This window comes from Peromyscus leucopus, chromosome X (assembly GCF_004664715.2).
Source record: "Peromyscus leucopus breed LL Stock chromosome X, UCI_PerLeu_2.1, whole genome shotgun sequence".
Lineage (NCBI taxonomy): Eukaryota > Metazoa > Chordata > Mammalia > Rodentia > Cricetidae > Peromyscus > Peromyscus leucopus.
The window spans coordinates 130641628-130651223 of NC_051083.1; positions in this window are offsets into that span (position 1 = coordinate 130641628).

Genomic DNA, 9596 nt, shown 5'->3' on the forward strand with positions numbered 1-9596 from the left:
AAATATTTAGAGTTTATAATAACCAAAATGCAATCAAGCTGTGGATCCACAAGATCTACATCTATATCCTATATTTTCTTTTCCACCAAATCCAATTCTTTCTCAGCTTCAGCTGATAATTCTTTTTGACTAAGTCCTTGTCATCCTTTAATGTTTTGAACAAATTACTCAGTTCATCATTTTTTTTACACCAACAACAGTTTATAGATTGGAAATGTCTCTGAATAATCTTTGAAAGTCATTAAGAGTCCATAATCAGTCTCTCCTAATTTGCACCATTTGGGGTCTAATTTTTTGTATACCTATTTTATTTCTTGAATAGTTAATAGAATCTCCTCTTTGTATCTTTTCGGGAGCAATTTGAAATCCCCAAAAAGGCAAAAGTTTCTTTACTTTTTCAAACATTCTTTCTAAAATATCCACATTTGAATCAGCTAGTAAAATGTTGTTCATGTAATGATAAATTATAGGTTTAGAAAATTGTTTACATATTAATTCCAATGGCTGTCATTCAAAATATTGGCACAGGGTTAGGCTATTTTACATTCCCTGTGGGAGAACCTTCCATTGATATCTCTTGACTAGAAGGGAATAATAGGTTGGCACTGTGAAGGCAAATTTTTCTCTGTCTTTTTTGCAAGGGTATTGAGAAGAAACAGTCTTTTAAATCGATAACTATAAGAGGCCATCCTTTAGGTAACAGAGGAATTCTGTAGAAAAGGAATTCCAGATAGTGGAGAGCCCATTGGCTGAATTACCTTGTAGATTATTCTTAGATCTGTTACCATTCTCTACTTACTAGATTTCTTTTTAATAACAAATACAGGAGACTTCCAAGAGCTGGTTGATTCTTTAATATGCTAAGCATTTAACTGCTCTTGTATCAACTGTTCTAAGGCATGCAGTTTCTCTTTGGTTGAAGGCCATTGCTGAATCCAAACAGGCTTTTCTGTTAACCATTTTGAAGGTAGAGCAGTTGGTGTTTTTGAAAGATCACCAGCTGTTTTGCCTTGTTCTTGTATAACCTGGATAGTTGGTGACTGTTCTTTATAATACTTTATACCTTCTACTTTTTTTCTCAGAAGCATATGTTAGTTAATGGTTTTTTTCTGACATTGGGAGAATGTTAATCTGGGTATTCCATTTTTTAATAAATCATGTCCTTATAGATTCATAGCTATATTGGCCACATATGGCATTAATTTTCATCTCTGTCCGTATGGACCTATACAGTCAACCCATTTCACACTCTATTTTGCTTGAGACAATGTTCCAATCCCCAAAAGCTGCACATTTACCTCCTGAAAAGGCCAGTTTGGATGCCAACATTCTGGTGCAATTATTGTTACTTCCACATCTGTGTCTACAAGACCTTCAGTGAGAATGTCATTTATTTACATTTTTAACTTTGGTCTTTGTTCATTTATAGAAGATTGCAAAAAAAAATGCTTTATGGTTTTTCCCATTTTTTTTTTGTTCTCTCTTCCATAGCTGTTCTATCGCCCTGAGCAGTATGGTTTTTCTCAATAGGCATTAGGTTTTTAAATTTCTCTGAGAAAGGGATAGTGGGAACGAACTAAACCAAATTTATCATGGTGGCCTGAAAGAAGCCCCCCAAGGAGTTTCCTGACAGAAAAGGCAAAGGATTACCTTGTCTCTCCCTTGCTGATCTACTTTCATTAGTCCCATGTTTGCCTTTTCTACTATACTTTCTGAATATTCCATTAGGGAGGGGAGTTCTGTTGGGATTATCCCTTGAAAGGACATTGTTTCTAGGAATGCCTTGTTTGCATTCCCTTTTTAGCTAACCTTGTTTGCCACAATTGAAAAACCTGACATTACTATTTTTCTTTAAAACTCTGGAATTCCCCTCTCCTTTCCAAGTATCATCATCATTATCAGATTCAGTTTTAAGTGTATCTCAGATCCATTCCTCCAAGGGTGCTGATCTTGCCTTTAATGGCCTAATTATCCATTTGCATTGTGCATTAGCATTTTCAAAAGCCAGAGATTCAATTATTATCTGTCTAGCTTCTGAATTTGGTATCATTCTATTTACTGATGAAGACAGCCTTTGTAAGAAATCAGTGAAGGTTTCTTTTGGGCCCTGTGTAACTTTTGTAAATGACTCAATTTTCTTTCCTACTTCTTCAATTCTGTCCTAAACATTCAAGGCTGACATAATGCATAAAGCTAGAGTGTTGTTTTCATATAGAAATTGCCTTCTACATTAGTATATTCTCCATCTCCAGGAAGTTGATCTTGGGAGATTTTAAAGCCTCTAGCTCTACTCAGTTGTTCAATGGTCTTAGCTTCAACTTTCCACCAGGTCCTTCATTATATTTGTTGGCCAGCTTCTAGGACAGCTGTGACCAAATCTCTCCAGTCTTGAGAAATAATTCTATTACAAGTTGACCATGACTTTAACATCTGCTTCACAATTGGGGAATTCATGCCATATGACAATATAGCTTCTTTGAATCTTCTCAGATCTAACATTTGCACAGGAGTCCAGTCAGCTCTTACACATCCTTGAGCATTTGGCAGTTCTTGTAAGGTTACTGGATAGATTAATGTTAGCTCTTTGGAAGCTTTAGGCAATAATCATAATAATGCAATGCTGAGATTGGTTCACCTTTAAATTCTTCTGTCTGGGTCTGAATATCTCTATTATTTGTTTTAACAAGTTTTTCTAAAGCTTTTTTTCTTGGCACTCATATTAACCAACTTTTTAAATGATAAAACAAAAAATAATCGAACACATATTTAAAATTGGCATAATGTAAATCCCATCTACATTAATTATCCTCGCATGTAATTGTTCCATTTTAGGCCATCTAACATGTTATCAAAGAGAGACCAAACACCCTCCATTGTAAAAATGTTTTTCATTTTTTAATGTGGGAAAAAATTCTCTTTTAACTAATTTTTCTATTTAACAAATCTTAATTGACTCACCATGTCTACTGACTGCATAGAACAATAGAAGCCCAAGTGGGTTTCAAGGCAACTACCTAGTATGGTAGAAGCCCTACATGGGGATTCAGGGAGAGCCCACAATAGACCAGAAGAGAAGAAGTGAAAGATCCATCCATCATGATCCAAATTGTTAGAGACTCTGGACCATGTGGGGTGGAGATTCTGGTTGCATTGCAGCTCAGGACTGTTTGCCATTTTTAAATGAGGATTTTTGCATCAATGTTCATAAGGGAGATTGGTCTGTAATTCTCTTTCTTTGTTGCATCTTTGTGTGGCTTGGGTTCTGGGTAACTGTAGCCTCATGGAAATAACTACCATGTTGGAGGAGGGTATAAGGGTTGAGGTGAAGATGGGGGGGGGTTGCTGTTGGATGGATGAGAGAGGGATCTGTGGTTGGTGTATAAAATGCATAAAATAAGAAAGTTTGGCATTGTTCCTTCTGTTGCTATTGTGTTTATCAATTTGAGAAGTCTTGGTATTAGCTATTCTTTGAAATTCTGGTAGAATTCTGCAGTGAATCCATCTGGCCCTGCACTTTTTTTTGGTTGGGGGACTTTTAATGACTGTTTCTCTTTTCATAGGAGTTATGGGTCTGTTTATATTGTTTATCTGGTCTTGATTTAATTTTGGTATATGGCACCTATCCAGAAAATTGTCCATTTCTTTTAGATTTTCCAATTTTGTGGAATACGGGTTTTTGACATATGACCTGATGATTCTCTGGATTTCCTCACTGTCAGTTATGTCTCCCTTTTTTATTCCTGATTTTTTTAATTTGGATTATCTCTCTCTGCCTTTTAGTTAGTTTGGAAAAGGGTTTGTCTATCTTGTTTATTTTCTCAAAGAACCAACTCTTTATTTCATTGATTCTTTGTACTGTTCTCTTATTTTCTATTTTATTGGTTTCAGCCCTTAATTTGATTATTTCCTGGCATCTACTCCTCATAGGTTTGTTTGCTTCTTTTTGTTCTAGATCTTTCAGGTATGCTGTTAAGTCGTTAGTGTGAGATTTCTCCAATTTCTTTATGTAGGCATTCAGAGCTATGAACTTTCCTTTTAGCACTGCTTTCATAGTTTCCGTAAGTTTTGATGTGTTGTACATTCATTTTCATTGAATTCTAGCAAGTCTTTAATTTCTTTCTTATTTCTTCCTTACCCATTGGTGATTCAATTGAACATTAATCAGTTTCCAGGAGTGTGTAGGCTTTTTGTAATTTTGTAATAATGTTGAATTCTAGGTTTAGGCCCTGGTGGTTCGATAAAATACAGGAGATTATTTGATTTTTTTTTTTTTTTGTATCTGTTGAGATTTGCTTTGTGACTAAGTATGCGGTCAGTTTTAGAGAAGGTTTCATGAGGTGCTGAGAAGAAGGTATATTCTTTTGTGTTAGTGTGGAATGTTCTGTAGATGTCTATTAAGTCCATTTGAGCCATAACATCTGTTACTTTCATCTTTTCTCTGTTAAATTTCTGTCTGGCAGACCTGTCCATTGGTGAAAGTGGGGAGTTGAAGTCTCCCACTATTAGTGTGTGGGGTTTGATGTGCAATTTAAACTTTAGGAATGTTTCTTTTACATATGTTTTTGCCCTTCTTTGGTTTTGTCTTTTCATGTTGTCCCAGATTTTCTGGAAATTTTGTGTTATGATTTGTTGGCTTTAATTTTTTTTTTTTAACTAATGAATCTATTTCTTCTCTTTTATCATCAATACCAGAGATTTTGCCTTCCATCTCTTGCATTCTGTTGGTTATGCTTGCATCTGTATTTCCTGTTCATTTACTCAGATTTTCTATTTCCACGATTTCCTCAGGTTTTGTCTTATTTTTTGCCTCTATTTCAGTGTTTGAGTCTTGAACCTTTTCTTTCACCTGTTTTTCCCCCCTTGGTTTTCTTTAAATGATTTATTGTTTTTTTTTCAGTTTTGTTTTTCTTTTTCCTTGATTTCTTTAAGGGAATTTTTCATTTCCTCTTTAAAGACCTTTATCATCTTTTTAAAGTCATTTTAACGTAATGTTCTTCTGTTTCTTCTATATTGGGATGTGCGGATCTCGCTGATTTAGAACCACTAGGTTATGGTGCTGCCATGTTGCTCTTTATGTTATTGAATATATTCTTGCACTAGCATGCCCATCTTTTTCTCCAATTGGTACAAATTGTATGTGTGTTTCAGGGAGCCACTCTTTGTCCAATTGGCACTCTTGGTCCAATTGGAGCTGGCAGATTCTGTGTTTCAGTGAGCAGTTGCAGTCTTGGGGATGGGTGGGTTTGGGCAGTGCAGTGGGCTTTGTTTATTACATGTTCAACTGGGGCATATGGTAGTCAGGCTTGCCTGCATGAGTTCTGCCTGGTGGACTGTTGTATCCATGTATGAGTTATGTTAGTCTACTGTCTTCTGATCTATATTGTTTCTGCTAAGAACTACGCTTCTAGCTATGCTAGAAGATCTCTATATTATTTGCTTCCTCTTTGTTTGTTAATCTTAGTGTTCTTTCATTGTCATTGATATAGGTATATATTTTGTAATACCAGGAATTGAATTCATAGTGCTCTGTAATCCACCACTGGCCTATATCCCCAGCTTTTCTTTTTACTTTTATTTTGTGACTGGACCTCATTAAGTTTTAGGTCAGACAGATTTAAAATTCATTTTGTGGCCATGGCAACCCCTGATCTGGCATACTTTGGTTGCTAAGATTGCAGGTATGTGCCACTATTCCTAGCTTATTTGTTTTTAATTTGACAATTTGATTATAATATATTTTGTAGTCACTTTATTTGAATTTAACATAACCAGAGACATGACTGCAATGTACCTGAATATTTGTCTTTTTATAAATCTGGAAAAGTTCCTGCTATCATTTATTTTAATAAGCTCTTTTTTGTTTTATGAAACTAGCTTTTGCTTTATAGCCCAGGATAGCCTCAAATATATGATTCTCCTGCCTCTCCCTCCATATAACAAAGATTGAAAGTGTGTTCCACCATGTTTTGCTGTTCAATAAGCTTTTTTATCTCTTATATTACTATACATCTTTTTATTATTGCTAGAGTTTCTAAATTTGCTGCCTTGAGGCTGCCCCCCAAATACCATATGTCTCTTTATTTTAAAGTTTTTTCATAGACTGTGTTTTGATGATGTTCACCTTCTCTCCAAACTCTTCAAGCTCTTCTACCTCTTCCCCAATCACCCACCTGTGTGTCCATTTTTGTTTTCATTCATTAAGTCCAATTTGTGCTCCACATATATAGTTGGATATGGCCTTCCACTGGAAAATGATCAACTGTAGCTATACTCTTAGAAAAAAAATCTGTCTCTGTCTCTGTCTCTCTCTTTCTTTCAGCAGCTATCAAATATCAATATCTCCTTGACCAGATGCATAACTTCATGCCCAGCTTCTCTCTCCATCCTGGGATTTGGTCTGCTTTGCTATGTCCTGAAAAAATGATTTCCTTGTATCCACCCACCATGTCTGATCTTACAGTCTTTGCATCCCTCTTATACCACGGACTCTGAGTAATAGGAGGAAGGAGTTTGTTACAGATACCCCATTTGTTATACATGATCACAATATCTTCTTATTCTCTGCACTTTGGCCACTTGAAAGTCTTTGCATTAATCACCATCTTCTGTAAAGAGAAGCTTTGCTAATGAGAGTTGTGAGATGCACTAATCTATAGGTAGAAACAATAGTATGTTAGGAGTCAGTTTAATATATCTCCATTTAGTAGAATAATAGTAGTATGTTTTTCCTCAGGGAGCCTAAGCTATCTAGTCAAGAGTTATTTTCCTAAAAATGATGCCAAGTGTGAGTTTCATCTTGTGGAGCCAGCCGTAAATCCAATCAAGAAGTGGTTAATAACTCCCATGATGTTTGTGTTGCTCTTGCACCAATGGGCATGACTTGCCAGGCAGGTCAATATTATAGCTTGCATAGCTTAAAACTGGGTAAGACTGATGATTATTTTTCTCCTCAAGCAAGCCAGCACAATTATTTCCAGCCTGATGAAATCTAGGCAGTAGGGATAAAACCCCCATGTCAGCACCAGCTTGATATCACCATATTCTATGAGTCAACCATGTGGTGTTTTCAGTAATAAGATTAAGTTTCCATTAAGTTACTGATAGAAAGCAATAGCATCAGTATTATCCTGTAATGTTTGGCAGTCTATGGGGCCTCACTGAACAGGAAGAGGTACTGTATTCTTGGCATTGGGATTTTGTTAGCCCATGTTGTCTAATAGGGAACGTTGCCATAGCATTACAGGAAAACTACATTTTACCTACTTGATATGTATGTTAGAATAGTAGATAGGTATATCAGGAATCTTAAAGAGTATTATTAATAAAATCAAACCTGAGGCCAGTTATTGGGGTGAATTCTGGAAGATCAGAGAGACAGAACAAACCACAGCTAACCTCACCTGGCCAACTTCTCAGCTGGTCTTATTTCCTCAGACTGGAAGCTTCTGTGTCCTCATATCCTTATCCAGGATGAATCTCAGCTGAACTGCTGCTAGAAGCCTGAAAGCTTAACCAGCCAAATGCTTCTAGTTTCTGGTCCTCATGCCTTATATACCTTTCTGCTTTCTACCACCACTCCCTGGGAATAAAGGCGTGAGTCACCATGCTTGGCTGTATCCTTGAACACATGTATTTCTGCCTCTGGAATGCTAGGATTAAAGGTGTGTGCTACCACTGCCTATCCTCTATGTTAATATTGTGGCTGTTCTGTCTCTGACCCCAGATAAATTTATTAGGGTGCACAATATTTCAGGGAACACAATATCACCACAATTCCCCTCTTTTTGTCTACAATTTAAAAAAGCTCATTACCAATACAAGAAAAATTATATCATATATATATATATATATATATATATATACACAATATACACAGTTAAGGTTATATTAACGATGTCTAGTCCATTAACATTTGACAGATTCAGACAAAAACTCCATTAATATATTAACAATGCCCAGTCCAGTAACATTTGATAAACTCAAACCAAAAGAATTTCATTACTTATCCTTTGTAAAACAAGTAATTCCTTTTTAAAAGTATTTTTTTATTTTCATAATAGATTCAGTAATCTACCTTTTGTCATTTTTATATCTTCCCTTTTTTTCAGTGTAGATTCAGTAATCTACCCATTTATCCTATTATTCCTTTATCTTTTCTCTCAGAATAGATTCAATGATCTACCTCATATCTATATTCTCTTTTTTTCTTTTTTACACAAAAACTCTGAATCCTGTTCAGCTTTTTTTCCTGACCATTTACAATTAACAACTTGTAACCAACCATCATAAACAATGACAATATCCTAAACACATTAAACGACCAAAAACCTCCCATCCCACCTCTTGGGAAAGTGGGTGTTGTTTCTTAAAATTACTTCCTGCTTTCTAGGGGTGAAGACATCTTTAGGGGATTCTGAAAAGAAAATTTTGGAGTTAATTGTCAAGTTCTATATCATTTGTCTAGTCGCTGCATAATGAGAAAGTTTAGGGCTTGATTCATGTCCTTGTTCAAGTAGTCTGTAAGGCTGGATCATCTCAGCTAGCCATCTCAAAATTGTCCTGACCAGTTTGTAGTCCAAATTTGATCTTTCCTTGGTGTTAATCAGCTTAATGGCTTTACCATAGTCCATATGGAATCATCTTTCTAGAGTCCTGTCTTCCTTTTGAAGATTTCAAAGTCACTGTTAGGCATGGTCATGGTTCCCTGCAGATTTTATTTATTTATTTATTTTTGGCGCCTCCTCTGTGGTTTGGAGCAATCACATCTGATAAATGTCTGTCTCTCGGAACCATGAATGTTCTTACCTAGAAGAGAAAATCTTCACAGCAATTTCTCCCCACCATTTGTCTTGCCAAACTTTTCCAAACAGACCTTTGCTGATGCTTTCTTGTAGCTCAATGATCCTGGCAATTCTTCTCTGAACAAGTAGCAGTAAACTTTTTGTCCTAAGTAGCCGCATCACCGCAGTCACTAATACAATGAGAAGGAACAGGCAACTCAGAGCAGCAGCAGCTGCCTCCATAGTTCCACTGCCACTGTTTGTTGCCAGGTCCCAGGTCAAAACTTCTCCTTAGCAAGCCTCCTAGGCTGGCCTCAAATTTGGTATCCTCCTGCCTCTGATAGGTTTCTATATGAATTTTTTGAAATATCTTTGTTATTTACCCCCTCCATGTATTCTCTGCTCTACCCCACTCTAATTTAACACTCTTGTTCTATTATTCCCCTTTAAGTCTTTATGTCACTGTGTTCTGTCCTCTTCCTTGAAAGACCTCCATGGCCCTTTACTACTTTCTTGACCTCTATGGATATTCCAAATGAAACAAAAATATCTGAAGATTCAAATCTAATATCCACAGATGAAAGAAAACATGTAATGTTTATCTTTTTTTTAGCTTGGATTACCTCACTCAAAATGAATGTTTCTAGCTCCATTCATTTACCTGTAAATTTCATCATTAAATTTATCTTGACAGCTGAACACTATTTCCCTGAGTAAATTTACTATGTTTTCATTATCCATTCATCTGTTGATGAAAATCTATTTCATCTGTTGATGAAAATTGGCTGTTTCCAATTTCTAGCTATTATAAATAGA